Here is a 16,944-nt window from a genome sequence, read left to right on the forward strand (position 1 = left end):
GGGGCCTCTTCGGATTAGAAAGAGCCTTACCAGTCGAAAATTTTTCGTATAAACGCTTAATGGTGTTCTTAGAAGGCGCACTTCTCACATTTTTTAAAAGCACTTTGAGTTTTCAAAATTGACTTCTTCTGTTGAATGTAAATTTCAACTATTTCAGAGCGCTCGCGTGGCGTGTATTGGTTCATGGTAAAAATCTGCTTGGACTGACGCGTCAAACGCGGTATGTCATTAAGCGATGTGACATCTATGACAAAAGTTATGGCGTTGCCAGATGGGTCCGCCGAATATGGGCAACCCAGTATAAACCTTTGTGTCAAATTTCGAAGATCTAGATTAAATCGTGATTTCAACAGACAGACAGATAGACATCGCTAAATGAGCTTATAATTTCATACTTTTATATATACTTTTTGGGGTCTCCGACGAATATTTCGATGTGGTGCAAACGGAATGACAAATTTAATATACCCACAATTGTATGGTGGAGGGTATAAAAAATGCTCATTTTCCTATATCTAAGACTGTGGCCATACTCGTCTTCAAAAACAAATGTAACCAGCATTTTTTCTGTAAATTCGCCGAAAGTGACCTTTGGCATTAAAAATATTCGTGGTTGAATGGAAATATTGTTATTTTTACACGAAATTTATGGCCCATTACACCCTTCACATATTATCCGAAGACCACGAAAAACTATTTCTTTTAAATCATATAGAAACCAAATAGAATGTTGTGGACGCAAACTGTTAAGTATATTTAGAATATTAAACTGATATCAGAATCCCGGAATTCAAAATATTTTCAGACATTTACTGAAAGTAAGCTCGATTTTAGTTTTAATGAAAGTAATACTAATACCTGTACAAGCAAATGTCTATGTTACATTCTACCTTGCATGGGGATACAGAATTTCGCCGTGAAATCCATAACCTACATTAAGCAGGGCACATCTGTGTTTTACTACACAATATTTTCATATTTATTTCGTTATACGTATGAAATGGTAAAATAAAGTAATGCAATATCCATTAAGAATGAAAGGGGTTTCTGCTCAAATATGGCAAAAATTAAACAACAAAATCTGCACACACACTCACCCACAAACGCACAATTTTAGCTCATGCTTTGTGTTTTCCATTTCTGTGGTAAGTATGCGGGTTGTGATTGCGAATGCTAACGTGAGCGTGTGTATGTATGTGTGTGTTTGCATTATTGTAGGAGAGTAAGAAAATACGAAAAAAAAAAACTACCCCATTTATGGTAAAAAGGGACTTTGACTTTTCCTTCCTCCACGTTTACGACCGTACTCTCCACATTATGTATGTTACGTGAAAATCGTAACATGCTGCTATCCACGTGTCTTAATGTTTTGCATGCTTTAATGTGAGAAGCAAAAGAAGTGGAAAAAAATAACATGAACAACATACAAATTTTTGAGGCAGAAAGCCAAAGATTCTCTTTAAAGAGAAAATGCAGGCAATAAAACAGCTGATTCAGGTAAAGAAAAATGAAAAATCTTCAGCTGTCATTCATAATAAAACAATTTAACATTTTAATTTACCAGATTTGCGGTGAATTTTTTTCGGTTTTTTTTTTTTTTTTTTTTTTTTTTTTGATGGCAGAAAGAAAAATTTTTCTTAACTTTCAGTTCTTCTTTTCCTTTCAGCTTCAATATTTCATGAAGTTGGTCATAATTTGAGAATTTATTCAATTATTTAAAAACTCATTTGGGTTTCTTATACAGCCGCAAGGGATAGTAGTGTAAATATAACTCCTTTTTGGTCTTTTTTTGCTCCGGTTTTTGGTTTGTATTTCATTCTGGTGTTTACGTCACTACTACCACTTCCTTCGTTCCATTCAGTAGACTTTAAGCTTATTTATTTATGAAGTTTTGTCGTGGACGTTTTTCATTGAAGTTGAAGTAAAGTTAAAATTAAAACCAAAAAAAAGAACAAAACTTCGAAATAGTGTGGGCGGTTTGGGAGTAGGGTTGTGATTCTTTGTAAAAACCATTATTTATTAACATTTGCCCAAAACTACTTTGAAAACAAAGCTTTATTTCAACTTGCCAGCAAAGAGAAACACTTATTTTCTTAATTTAAAACTGGAACTCACATAAATTCACATAAAATTAGTTGTGGCGTTAGGATTTTACGGTGGACCCAAGTTTATAGGGTTTAATTTTCACAATAAATTCTCTTGGTTATGTCTTTAAGCGGTCCAGCAAGCGTATTTTTCACACTATAGCATTGCCTGTATTGACTGGATGGATGTGCTTCTTTATTCTTAACACAATTGTTACGATTTCGGTTTCGGAATGACACCAAGAGCGTAATCCTATACGTTATGCAATATTACTTAAAACTGGTGGCACTAATGCTTGCTGCTGCTTCCACGCTGTCTAGCAGAATACTAACTGTGTCAGTGTATGACTCTTCTGACCTTCTTTCGTTGCTACAGTTCTATTGCTGCTGTTGCCGCGACTGCGGCAGTTGTTTGTTGTTGGCTCTGCTGCCGCTTTTATGGTTGTTTTTGCTGTTCTACGTTTTTTCTGGTTTTGTTTCCTTTTCGGCACCACACCACACCGCACACACACACACACATATTCATACTTAAATTCTTACGCTCAATGGCAAGCGTATACACGCACACATACAAACATATAAAATGTATCAACAACACAAAAAGAGATTCTATTCTCTTACCCTTATTTTTTCGGCATGTTCCACAACATCTATGAGCACATCTGTAAGTGTGTTTGTACAAGTGTATGTCACACTCACAAAAACACGCTCATAGCAATTTGTAACAGTGTTTCAGAGTATTTTCCTTCTTTTGTTGAAAATCGGGTGGTGATGGTGGTGGTCTGATGGGGACTTGTATTTTGAGAAAAACAACACAATTCACTGCCGCCACCGCCAACAGCACTGTTAGAGGGTGTCATGGAATTGGGGGTTTTTCTTCTTCTTCTTGTACTGTTTCTCTTTTTGTCATTCACTTCCCCCTTCGCCGGTTGGGCGGGGGTGTTGTAACCAAACAATTCCGATATTTTTGTTTTTGTCTTTCATTCAATTTTTGGCCAAATTGTAGCGAGAAAAAAACATGCTAATCGTAAATGTTGTAGAAATGACAAAGAAGAAACCCCGAAAGAGAGCATAACAAAACGAATGAAAGAAAGAAAGAAAACTTTCTTCATTGTAAATATGTAAGCGAGTAGAATATATCATGTGAGCGGCATGTTGTTGTATGTTATGTTTACCCGAAAACCCCATTTCAAACATTAGCACCAATAACATTGGACATGCTTACATCCGATGTCCGAAATATTTTTTATAAAGAAAATACAAAGAAAAAAGAACACACATTTAATACCATTTAGATTTAGGCAATATACGAAGGCTATTGAAAATAAATGTCTTTTTATCAGAGAAGAAAAAAAACCTCATAAAACCCTGAAGCACACTTCAAAGGTGCAAGGAGAACAAGATGTTTGATTCAATAATAAACTCATTTGAACTTCCCACAATACCAAATCTCAAATTTAAAAGACATAAATCGTGTTATTTTTTAAACCAGTTTCGATTAAAAAATTGTTTTATATAAAAATTCCTATATGTTAAAAATCTGTAGTATTATATTTTACTATATATTGGTACTCGTTGTGTAATGAGGTTCATAAAAGGGAATTATTGAGTCCTAGGTGTATTTACAATATGGTAAAGGTTTTGATCTTCTTCTTTCATCAAAACTCACCCTTTTGATTAGAAATGTATAATATAAACGGATTTGGCATTTTTTTTTTAGGGATATAGCAATCATATTTTTTGCAAAATATTTAGGTTTAATCCCAAAATTTTTGTTTTTATAAAAACAACGTTATTTATGGTAGTTTTTAGTGGAGAAATATAGTAATTTTTACTGGCTGTTACGGCTCTCTCATTCCTCTTATATTGAGCTTAATATATCGTCACTTGGTTAAAAAAGTTTTTGTCATTGAAACTATTTTAAAATAATTCCTGGGGAGAATATCCCCAGACAAAAACCAAGCGAATTGATGTGGATTGGTAGCTCTTTCCGAAACCATGATATTCCCTGCTTTCCATTATTACCATGCTTTCCATCATTACCATTTTTTGTATACTAAAAAATATCGTTGTTTTTATAAAAACAACAATTATGGGATTAACTCAAAATATTTTGCAAGAACAAAATTATTACATAAACTGTGAAGCGCCGCTACTTTGTTAGCGAAAAGTCCACCATCAAATTTTAGTTTTTTTATAATAGTGCTCAAAATGCACAACTTGCTCAGTTTGGACATTTTTTAATTAAAGCTTCAGACATCGACCTAAATTTTCAGACTTTAATGTCTTCTATATTTTTCCATTTTTTTCCTTTTTCGGAAATATCACTAGGAAAAGGTTTATCTTTTACACCAAAAGGACTTCAAAATCTTTCATTTTCAAGTTTACAGAGCAGGATATTAGTAAAACCATTGCACAATATAATTTAATGTCCAAAACCAACAGTGACCTCAGAATCAAATTTTAAAATCTCAGCTCCCTTCAGCCAATACCAAAGTTAGTAACGTTTGGTACAATTTCTGGATTTTTACTTCACCTAATACCAAACATAGTAACCGAAACCACCTCCATAGTCCACGCTACACATGAATAGCGACCCTAATACCAAATTTCAGATTTCACGCACTATCTATTCACCCAATACCAAATTGTACCAAGTACATATAGTAACGTTCGTTCACTTGCACTACACATTCCCACAACCATCCCTTTCAAAATATTTCTAATTCGTTTACGCTAAACTTACTGTACTAAATTATTCCAATTTTGGAAAAATTTTGAACCATTTTGTACTGTCCGCAAACTTAGTATACACCCGAAGATATTCAATTTTAAGTACATTGTAGTACTTTTCGTATCCTTTTAGTACGAATTTCCAAAAGCTCAAGACATATCACTCGCTCACGCACCAAGACTGATACTCGTGCAAAATTTCAAGATTTCAGTTTCAGCCGTTTCGTCTGGGCGTTGATTCTCGGTCAGACAGTCATATATATAGATAGACAAAGAGAATACTAAGACATGGAAGGGTTACTACGTAACTCGTTTGATAGTTATATATTTATATTCATTCATACATATTGATAAGTAAATACTAATTCAAACCGACCAATACGGCAAAATAGACTAATACTTTTTTTACCCTCCACCATGTTATGGAGGGTATATTAAGTTTGTCATTCCGTTTGAAACACCTTGAAATATACATTGAAATAACATTGCCGGCCGTCTGTGGAAATCACTCTAGCTTCAGAACGTAATGAACTAGGTTGATAAAATTTTACTCAAACTTTTGGTTTTGAAATGGGTCATGTAGGTCCACGTTTTGGTATAGCCCCCATATAATGGTACCTAATTTTTTCAGTATTTTGGTGATTTAAGCGACATTATTCACCGGAATAGTTTCAAATTTTGTACTTGAAGTTCTTAATGGATAGTACAGCCTAAGACAGAAAATTGTCTGTGCAGGTCCACACCTTCGAATAGCCCCAATATAACGGTACCTCCCGATATTCGGTATTTTGATTATTTTAGGAGCACTATTTACCGGAATTGTTTTAAATTTGGTATTTGAAGTTCGAAATGAATATTACAGCCTATGACAGAAAATTGTCTTTGCAGGTTCACGTTTTCGTATAGCCCTCATATAAGGATACCTCCCAATTATCGCGTTTTTGATGATTTTAGCGACATTATTCACCGGAATTGTTTCAAATTTGGTATTTGAAGTTCGTAATGGGTCCTACAGCCTACGTTTTGGTATATCCCCCATATGATGAATTTAGACCCTATGCAGGTCCACGTCGTCGTAAAGACCCTAATATAACGGCTACATTCGGTATTTTTAGGATTTTATGAGATTTTTAACGGATGTGATTTTCTTGAAATTGCCAATTTCGTTCCAAATGGTGGAGGGTATTAAAAGTTCGGTCCGGCCGAATTTAAAGCGTTTTTACTTGTTATTAGTATTTATGGAATGCGAAAATGAAATACTTCAGTCACTATATCTAGTACAACACGCACACTTCAACTTTTTCCAAAAACTATCATATATCTCATATATAAAACAAGTAAGCAAAGGCTATAGTCGTGCGGAGCCGACCATGTGATACCCTACAACACTACAATTTGTTCGAAGTCCCTTATATCCAAATCCATTTTGGAAGATTTCGTTTTTGAAATAATGGCAAAGAGCCCTGCCCAGAGGTTACCCTTAGGTTTTTGACCTGGAGAATTTGGACAATATTTATGCACTCCGTAGTGTTGTTAAGTATTCAAAAAAATTTCACACGAAATTTGTGGTCTATTTTAAAGCTAAATATAATCCCATGATCATCCCTGTCCTTAACTTTCTTCTGATGGGAAATCCCGTGTCGATTATTTGTCAATTACGGCCTATAGCGAGACTACAATATTAGAAAAATTTAAATTTTTTTGTCCATTTGAACCTTTGAACCTCTAAATGTACATCTTAAGAACAATAGGCTTTAATTCTGACCCTAACCCTACTCCATGCAAAATTTCCTGAGGAACGAACGATAATTGCGACATGCATATAATACCCTCAAAACGTAGTGTTGGGGGGTGTACAAATTTAGAAAATTTACGATTCAAAATTGTAAGCCAAACAGAAAAAATCGCAAGCGATAAAAAATATGACAAATATTGAAAAAATGTAACAAAATATATTGACTTTTTTATTGATATATTTTTCCGCGATTTTCTTGTATTTTATCCTTTTCTGGCAAGAGACCACTCCGAATTGATGAGAATTGTGAAAATCGGCCCAGCGGTTTTTGATTCATAAGCAGAATAAATAAGATCAATTCTTTTACATATATATTGCACCTATTTTACTATATATCCGATTTCTTGACTATTAGCATCACTGTAATGGTCAAAAGTGATATTTTAATGTATTTCTGATTTGGCTGGGATTAAAACTATTCGCGGTTTTCTTACACAAAAGTTAGGGTATATTTTACACGCTAGTTATTGTCTGAAATTGGTAGGTTTCTGCCCAGTTCTAAACTCTAACTCCGTGTAAATTTTCGCGTCGATTGGTTCATAATTGTGGCTTATATCGTGCGATCATCTCCAAAAACAATAGGGTTCTATTCTGACCCTAACCCCACCCCCATTTTCAATTTTGTGAGGATCGGACCATAATTGCGACCTGTAGCGTGATTACAAATGAACATGGACAGACGGACGGACATACAGAGTTAGATCGACTCAGCTCAGTGAGATAGGAAGATCCATATATACCATACTATGTGGGAAATCAATATTTCGAGCCAATATTTTGGCCCAATCAAACTTATAATACCCCCAACACATAGTGTTGTAGGGTATAAAGTAACAGGCATAATCCAAATCTGGCGCGGTGTATATACTCATGTCAGATACTAAATAGCCAATATTGGACGAGGCTGAGGGTATATATCTGTTGGCGAAATCGATTTACACTTTTTAACTTGTTAAAATTGAAAATTCTACGAACAATGTCAGTACAAATGAAAGTTAATTTCTGATGATGCTCAGCTTTATAACGGCTTAGAAACAGTGCGGGAGGAGGCCGATAGAAGAAAGGAAATAATATATAGTTATTAAAAAACCGCGTTAACACTCACAGGCGGTGGTCTGTTAAAAAATTGTAAATTCCTGGCATGTAGGTTAGAGTAAGAGTGTTGATGTATCCTGAAACTTCAGGTGGATTGTTATGACAAATAAGTCCAATAAGGCTCCAAAAAATCCTCGTCATTTTTGTGAGAAAATTAGGCGAAGAGATCATACATCTAAAATCCATAGAAATGAGGAAGTGTCCAATTTCTTTAGAATAATGTCAGATGGAAACTTTCATATCGCAACCATAAATATCTCCTGTTTTAATGAACAGATATTGTGCATAAGCGAACGTCATTTAAGTTTGATAAAAGTATTACGATGGAACAAACGTGAACTAATTCGGCCAATTCAAATAATTTGTATAGCCAAACAGCTGAGGGAATAATTGTCCAAGTATGCCACCTTCATAGCATGGAGATTTTAAAAAAATAAAATTTCTAAAAAAAACATTTGCTATTTTTAAATTAGTACATGCAATACTGAAATTCATGTTTGTACGTCACTAAGTTTACTTATGAATGTTTGTTTTTTGTATTAAAGCAGAAGACGATTCCCTACTTGCGTATTCCCTTTGCACTTGGGAGCAATTCATGTCAATATTTTCGGCTTTCCTCTTTGTTTTTTAAGTATTGATGTCAAAGTTTATTTGATCAAACAAACAAGCAAATATTTTATGTAAATGTATGTACTATGTATTAGTGAAAGATGTATGCCATCTAGTATTTCTTGTGTTTCCAAATAGTAGTTTATGACGCCCATGTCAAACAACCGACATGGCTGTTAGTGACGTTTCTACAAGATTTCGATGCATAAAAGGAAATAGCCAAACATGAAAAACCATGTTCAAAATTGTTCTATATCAAAGATATTCACCTTTTTGCATTGGGAAGGAATCCCATTTGTAAAATAAGAATCGATCAATTTTTAGCCCATTGATGGATGGTAGAAATTTTAGCATGTTAGCATAGGAAGGTAACTTTTTGACAACATCTCATTGGCAGGTAGTATGACTCTTAGAAAAAATAAGGGAACTGTAAACTTAGCCCCGCGTAGGCGTCCCATGGGGAAAGATTTTATCTGTATATATGAGTTTAATCCGGGACTAAATTTCTTAGGATCATATTATGTTTGAAAGTATCACGAGATTCAAAATTGGATAAAACGACCATACACCGCACCGCCAAAAATAAAGTAATTTGGCCATATTTTCCAATGGCTGAAATATAAGCAAATATAATCAACACTGCAGTTCAATATTTCTGATATTTCGAAGGATTTGACCACATTTTCAAATGGAATTAACAATCGTTTGATATGTATTTGTGGTTCTTCACACCTACTTTGGGAAATGCATTTAAGACATTTTGTAGATCATGAAGAAACATGCATTTTAGACCCCACACATTATATATATTCGTTTGGTATAGCCGCCATATAATATGACCTCCCTATTTTCGGTATTTGGTGATTTAAGCGACATTATTCACCGGAAATGTTTCAAATTTGGAATCTGAAGTTCGCAATGGACATTACAGTCTATGACAGAAAATTTTCTATGTAGGTCCACGTTTTGGTGTAGCCCCCATATGATGGTACCTCCGCATATTCTTTTTTTTATACCCTCCACCATAGTATGGAAGGCATATTAAGTTTGTCATTCCGTTTGTAACACCTCGAAATATATATTTTAGACCCCACAAAGTATATATATTATTGATCAGCATAAAATTCTATGTCGATTTAGCGGTGTCCGTCCGTCTGTCCGTCTGTGAAAATCACTCAAGCTTCCGAACGAAATTATGCAGGTTGATAAAATTTTACTCAAATGTGTATTATGTGAAAATGGGCCATGTAGATCCACGTCTTCTTATAGCCCCCATATAACGGTACCCCCCGATATTCGGTATTTTGATGATTTTAGCGACAATAATCACCAGAATGGCTTCAAATATGGTATTTGAAGTTCGTAATGGATACTACAGTCTATGACAGTAAATTGTCTGTGCAGGTCCACGTCTTCGTATAGCCCCCATATAACGGAATCCTCGATATTCGGTATTTTGATGATTTTAGCGACATTATTTACCGGAAATATTTCAAATTTTGTATTTGAAGTTCGTAGTGGTTATTACAACCTATGGAAAAGAAGACATCGTATGCAGGTCCACGTTTTGGTATAGCCCCCATATAATTGTACCTCCCTATTTTCGGTATTTAATGATTTAAGCGACATTATTCACCGGAAATGTTTCAAATTTGGTATCTGAAGTTTGCAATGGACATTACAGCCTATGACAGAAAATTTTCAGTGCAGGTCCACCTGTTGGTATGGCCCCCATGAAATGGTACCTCCGTATATTCTTTTTTTTTTATTTTTTGGTGATTTTAGCTACGGTATTCACTAATATTTTTTTTAAAATTCCGAATGTGAATGTTGTAATGGCTATGACAAAAGTTGTCTATGCAGGCCCACGTCGTCGTATACATACAGAATTTCTAACGATTTTCTCTTTTTTTTGGAAAATTGTCAATTTGTTATAAATGGTGGAGGGTTTTCAAAGTGCGGCCCGCCCGAATTTGCAGCTTTTTTACTTGTTTATATATTTAAGAGTATTCCTATTTTATGATCTATTTAAAAAATAGATCAGAATAAATATATTCTATATTGATTCAGTGTTGCTCAAACCTCCCCATAATTTCCATGTAATTGTAATATGCTGAAACTTTGTACATGTAAAAAATATTATTTATTTCTTCTAAATTTTTATTCTATATAATTCAATTTATCCCAACGTGCGATACAATGTCCCTCCCAAACAATGTTATAAAAATCATGTTTTTTTGCAATTTATTTTAATCAAGACATTGATTGTCTTCCATATTTCTGTTTCCTGCCGTCGTACAATATCAACATTTCCGGGCGTCATAATCTTCCACTGGAATCACAATTAGCACTAAAACGATGACGTCAAACATCACAAAACTTATAATAACTTCCAAAAAGTATGGCAGGCACTTCAAAACTTAAGGGTGGCGTATGATAAATATTGGCATACCATCCCACAGTCCATTTCAAATGTCAGTTGCCACCCGGCAAAAATGAAGTCAAGTTAAGACTCTCATCTCATGTCGGTTATAACTGTTTTTTATATAGGTATGTAGATGTGTATTTTTGTGTGGGATTGTTTGTGTTTGTGCATATCTGTGCATTCGCCATAGTATTGTCTTTGCTGGCTCTTGCTTTGGCATTGCCGTTCAGACCAAAGTTTGGCCTCCTTTTTTGGGGGTAAACGTTCGAATTCGGTGTGTGAATATTTGCGGTTCGGCAGTGGATTGTATGAAAAGAGAAAAGGAGTTGCCAATAGCAATTTTAAAATGCTTTATTAACGACAAATGCTATATATGACAAGTTTGCGAAAAAATTGCGAAAAAAAAACACATCCGTGCAAAATTTGGACTTATACTTTAAGTCGTTCGACTTGTGCTTTGATTCTGACAGGGAGATAGAGTTCGATAAATCGGCATTGAATTTTGCGCCAAAAAGGAACATATATAATTTTTAGGATCCCATCTATAGCCAAGATATGTAGGTCAAAGGAAGCACGAGCGAGTATTGCTCTTAATACTAATATAAGAATGATTCAATCTACGTGTTTATACTCTTAACCATAGAACTTACGTTTGTCTTTTTAATTGTAATACCTCAAATATCCATATAAGACCCCACAACGTATATATTAGTGATCTATGTCGATTTAGCCATGTCCGTCTGTAGGTTGATAAAATTTCAACCAGCTTTATTTGAGATTCGTGACAATTATATTATTGAAAAATGTCATATAGGCCCACGTTGTGACACAGGCATTTGCAGTTCGTAATGGGTACTACCTCTAATGACAGAAAATTGCCTATACTTGTCCGCGTTTTGATGATTTTAGCCACACTTTTTGCAGGAATTGTACTCCTATTGTACAGAAAATTGCTTATAGCCTCCATTATTTCGATAAAGCCTCCGCGATTATTCCGATGTTGGTACTTTGTATTGACTAAAGATACTATCTTGCCTGATATATAGGTCTAAATTTAAATATATATCCCATTTAACTGTAAGTAACGATTTTCTGTATATTCATGTTAATATCACATTTTTGACGGAATTGTTTTGGAAAATTTTGTATTTTTAGTTTGTAACGGGTACCACTTCTCTCGACCAAAAAATTCCTATATAAGTCAATATAATGGCGGCCTACGATATTCGGTATTTTGCCGAGCTTATATGACTGTACCATCCACTATTTAATATATTAACCCCCATATTACAATTACACCCGATATTCGAAATTTTAATGATAATAGTTTTTCAAAGGAATCCTTTTGAATTTTGCAAATTCCTTCAAAATATTGGATGGTATTCAAAGCTTGAACCGGCCGAATTTAGCTGCTTTTTTACTTTTTATACCCTTCACCATTCACTGTTTGTAACACCCCGAAATATACATTTTAGACCCCACAAAGTGAATATATTCTTGATCAGCATAAAATTCTATGTCGATTTAGCAATGTCCGTCTGTGGAAATCACTCTGGCTTCAGAACGAAATGAAGTAAGATGATAAAAATTTACTCAAATGTGTATTAAGTCTGCAAGACTTTTGGTATTGAAAATGGGCCATATAGGTCCACGTCTTCGTATAGGTATTTTAATGATTTTAGCGACAGTATATACCGGAATCATTTCAAAATTGGTATTTGAAGTTCGTAATGGATACTACAACCTAAGACGGAAAATGGGCCATGTAGGTCCACGTCTTGGTACATCCCCCATATAACGGTACCCCCCGATATTCGGTACTTTGATGATTTTCGCGAAATTATTTACCGGAATTGTTTTAAATTTTGTATTTGAAGGTAGTAATGGATACTTCAGCCTTAGACAGAAAATTGTCTTCGTATAGCCCCCATATAACGGCACCCCCCGATATTCCGTATTTTGATGATTTTAGCGACATTATTTACCGGAATTGTTTCAAATTTGGTATATGAAGTTCGTAATGGATACTACAGCCTAAGACTGAAAATGAGCTATATAGGTCCACGTCTTCGTATAGCCATATAACGGTACCTTCGGTATTCGGTATTTTGATAATTTTAGCGACATTATTTACCGGAATTATTTCAAATTTTGTATTTGAAGTTCCTAATGGATGAAAATTGTCTGTGCAGGTCCACGTTTTATAACCCCCATGGAACTTCCCTATATTCGGTATTTTGACGATTTTAGCTACTTTATAAACAAAATGTTTTCAAGTTTCGCATTTGAATGTTGTAATAGCTTATGACAAAAATTGCCTATGCAGGTTTACATCGTCGTATAGACCCTAATATACGGCTACATTCGGTATTTTTAAGAATTTAACATAATTTTTAACGGATTTTTTTGAAAATTGCCAAATTTGTACCAATTGGTGGAGGGTATTCAAAGTGGCTTGAACAAATACATATGTTAGGAAATCGAAAGAAGTATCTAATTTCGTTCAAACTTGGAACATCACAGTTTTTTTTAGGTTAGGTTCAACTTTATGCCTACTTCTTCTCGTACCAAGGAGTAGAAATTTCGAATGATCATAACAATTATATAGGGAATTTTCGTAAAGTACATAATTTGATAAAGGAACTTATATTTTGGACATCCTCTGAATAGCTTTCCACTAAATTTGACTGAGGCTGTGGGTCTTTCAACTTTGAGTACCTTTAGATTAAAACATTCATAGGAGCTATATCTAAATATTGAAAGATAATCTCCAATTTCAATAGTGTTCGTCCTTGTGAGAAACAAATTACTTGTTCTAAATTGCATTCGATTTGGTTGAAACTTAATTCCCAAATTTTACTCAATTAAGATAATGGGCCTACTACTCCAGATTGCTTTCCCGCAATGGGTTAAAATGTTGGGTAATCCTAGCTCTTATAAAATGCAAATTATGTTCAATTCTCTAATTCTCTTCATATCTTCAGCGAAAATGGGTCAACATTTTCTGGTACCTTCCCACAAAAGGTTATAATTTTGAAAAATAACGACTTTCCGATAAACAACGCAGATCTCAGTATTTCTGCCAATATAAAACAACATGCTGAGAATATGTAAGTAACTGATTCTTTCTAACTTCTTTAAAAAGTCTAATTGGCAACCCTGTCTTTCAAAGGTTTCTGTCACTTCAGCTGTGTGTGCTTGTGTAAATATATAATAGATGACTAAAGTTTTGTCTTTCATTTCGTTTCGTTTTGGTTCTTGGGGTTTCTATGGTTTGGGTATTGTTTTTGATTTGATTTTTGCATGTTTTAAATTTCTTTTTGTCCTTTTCTGTTATGACTTCGTACAGCAACTTCCCGAATATGTAACTTCTGTGGCACAAACACAAATACACACACACACACATACATCCTCAAATTTTCACATTACAATATGGGGTTAAGCACGTCCTTGGGTTTTGGGCTTTAGACTCTCTTCCATTTCTTGTTTGCAGTGGGTGTAAGTGTTTATGTTGTTATTCCTGCTGTTGTTGTTGTTGTCTGTTATACTTTATGGTTAACCTCCCCCTATCATATCAGTCACATGGCTGATATGGGTGTCTAAGGAGTCGTACTCTACTCGCCGGTCGTTGTTTTTTTGTGTGTTTTCATAAAACTTAAGTTCAACACTGACACGCACATACAGACGCACACGCAAAGCGTATATTGGCGCCAAATGTCTAGACAGAGTGTCGACGTAGTCGTCACCAATCTCAATAGCTACAATAATGCCTGGCATACAAAACGAAATTGTGGTATTTCCTTAGATCCCTGCTGATGCTGCTGTTGTGGTTTAATAGTGCAAAAAACATGGTAATATTTGTGTTTGAATTTTTATTTCCAGTATTTATTTTTGTTGCAAAACAATATTTTCCATCTCATTTGAACATCTCTATACGATGTGGAGATGAAATGAACCGGCAGCTGAGTTCATAGTCCTTTGTTGTGTGTATGCTGGCTGGGCATGTATCATCCCTTGGGGTCTCCTACCATTTCATCATCTGGTAATTTTTCATATGTGTCATTTAACATAAACTGACCGGCTAGGCTGGGTAATATATGACGATACATGATATTCGAAATATTCATTTTGCCTGATGAAAATGTATACATTATTCAAGGGTCCTACATATATCCCTCGGTGGATTTTCAACACAATACGACAATTTATCTGTGTTAAATGTGTAAAAAGCATAAACAGGTGTAATGAGGAGTCAATTTATAGGGTTGACCATAGAATGTGCTAAATGGGAAATAATAATTTTATATTATAATATTTTTTTCGCGACCTTTGAGGAGGGGCATTTAAAGACAAGCAGTAATCTTATTATTAGAAATGATGGAGAAAAAACAGGATATGCCGCTATAAAGAGTATATACTACAGTTAAGGGGAGTTAATATCCCTCTCAACAGGATACACGATACGCAAAAAAATTGTATATAAAATTAGTCTAAAAGCTTCCAAATACTTAAAGATGGGAGTTGCCATTGTAATGGACCAGATTTATTTTTCCAAAAATAGAGTTCATTTGGCAGATGCCTTGAAAATCTGCACACGCCGTTGAATGGGGTTTTGTACCAAAACATTCCAAATCTTTACAAACAAATTCTTCATGTAAAACATAGAAACCTTTACTCGAAGTCGAACCTCTACCCTTCCATTCGAACATTAGAATATTTTTATGAACTCTAGGTCTAGAGTGAAGGTGGGTTAAACTACAAATTACCCAAAAAATCCAATGCAATCTTTTTCACTTTTTTTTTTTTAAAGCTGAAATTTTATATAAAAATTGCTATAAAATGGTAAATAACATTTCTAAATAAATAGATAATCGAGTTATATGAGGACTCTATCAAAGCGTGGGCCTATACGACCCATTTTCAAAACTCACCGAGCCGACTTTATGATACCCTACACCACTTTGCATATTTATTAGAGCCACGCATAACAAATATAACCATTTGGTGCAAAATGAAAATAAAATCTAGTAAATAAATATGTGGGAGCTACATCCAAATCTAAACCGATCTCGCTAAAATATGATTCTGAGCTGTATTGTACGGGGTGAGAAAAAACTGCAACCAAATTCAGACTGCTGTCATTTCTAAGCCCGACTGCTGTTAAAATTATTCCAGTGACAGCTCATTATATTGTTTACAAGCGTACAAAAGTATTATGATGAGAATTTTCCAGAAAAAAAAGTTATTCGTAATGGAATTCAAGCGTGATAGTGTGATTTCTTTTTATTTGGCTAAAAAACCACAAGTGGCTATCGTTAGAGTACTCCAGCCTTTAAATGTGAATAAATCTTATGTGTCTCGTACCACCGCTCGTTACCGTGATACTGGTAGCGTAGCCAGACGTCAAGGAAGTGGACGGAAGATAACAGGAACATCAGCAGAAATGGTTCCAAAAGTAAAGAAGCGACTTGATCGAAACCCGCATCGCAGTGGCCAAAAAATGACACGTGAGCTGAACATATCGCAATATTCCATTCGGCAAATATTGAAAAATGAGCTTGGGGTAAATCCATTGAAATTCCAAACAGTGCAAGAATTCACGCCGCAACAGAAAAAATAGACTCAAAAAAGCTAATGAGTTGCTTCGCTTGGCCGAAAATGGTGATCTGCCGAATTTGGCTTTCTCTGATGAGAAAACATTTGTTGTCTAGCAATTTGTAAACAAAGAAAATGATCGTGTTTACTTGCCATGGAAGTGATCAGCTGAAAATGTGCAGTTTCGGTTGGCCACCAGAATCAAGCGCCGGCCATGGTGAGGGTGTGGGCTCCCATAACAGCCGATTGATCGACTGTCGACATCAGAATAAATGCCGAATATTATCGCGGAAATATTCTGGAGGGTGTATTAAAGCCTTGGGCACGCACACATTTTGGCCGCGGACCTTGGACATTTCAAGAGGACTCAGCACCATCTCTCAGAATGCAAAACACAAGAATGGTTACAAAATGAGGTTCTTCGCTTCATTTCCTGTGCACAATGGCAAGCAAGGTTGTCACTAAAAAATACCGAAGCAAGCACTTCGCCGGGACGGAGCCAAAATACCGCAGAGCAATATTCGGGCAGCGTGTGTCGGTTGGATTGGCCGTTTGAAGGCCATTATTCGTGCCAAATGTGACTAATTCGGAAAAATCTAAACTTATTC

The 16,944-nt window shown here is 35.0% G+C and overlaps 1 protein-coding gene across 7 annotated transcripts in view; it reads right to left on the reverse strand.

The window, feature by feature from the left end:
- The window catches only part of LOC101889617 (complexin), a 636,740-nt gene that overhangs the window by 321,386 nt on the left and 298,410 nt on the right, over positions 1-16,944 (reverse strand). Inside the window, exon 1 of one of the 7 annotated variants that reach the window (XM_059126577.1) lies at positions 2,116-2,406. The exons of the other annotated variants lie outside the window; for them this stretch is intronic. The gene's annotated coding sequence lies outside the window, so the exon portion shown is untranslated. Of the gene's footprint in view, positions 1-2,115; positions 2,407-16,944 lie in introns of those variants that run through there. 7 annotated transcript variants of the gene reach the window in all.

This window comes from Musca domestica, unplaced genomic scaffold, assembly GCF_030504385.1.
Source record: "Musca domestica strain aabys unplaced genomic scaffold, Musca_domestica.polishedcontigs.V.1.1 4, whole genome shotgun sequence".
Lineage (NCBI taxonomy): Eukaryota > Metazoa > Arthropoda > Insecta > Diptera > Muscidae > Musca > Musca domestica.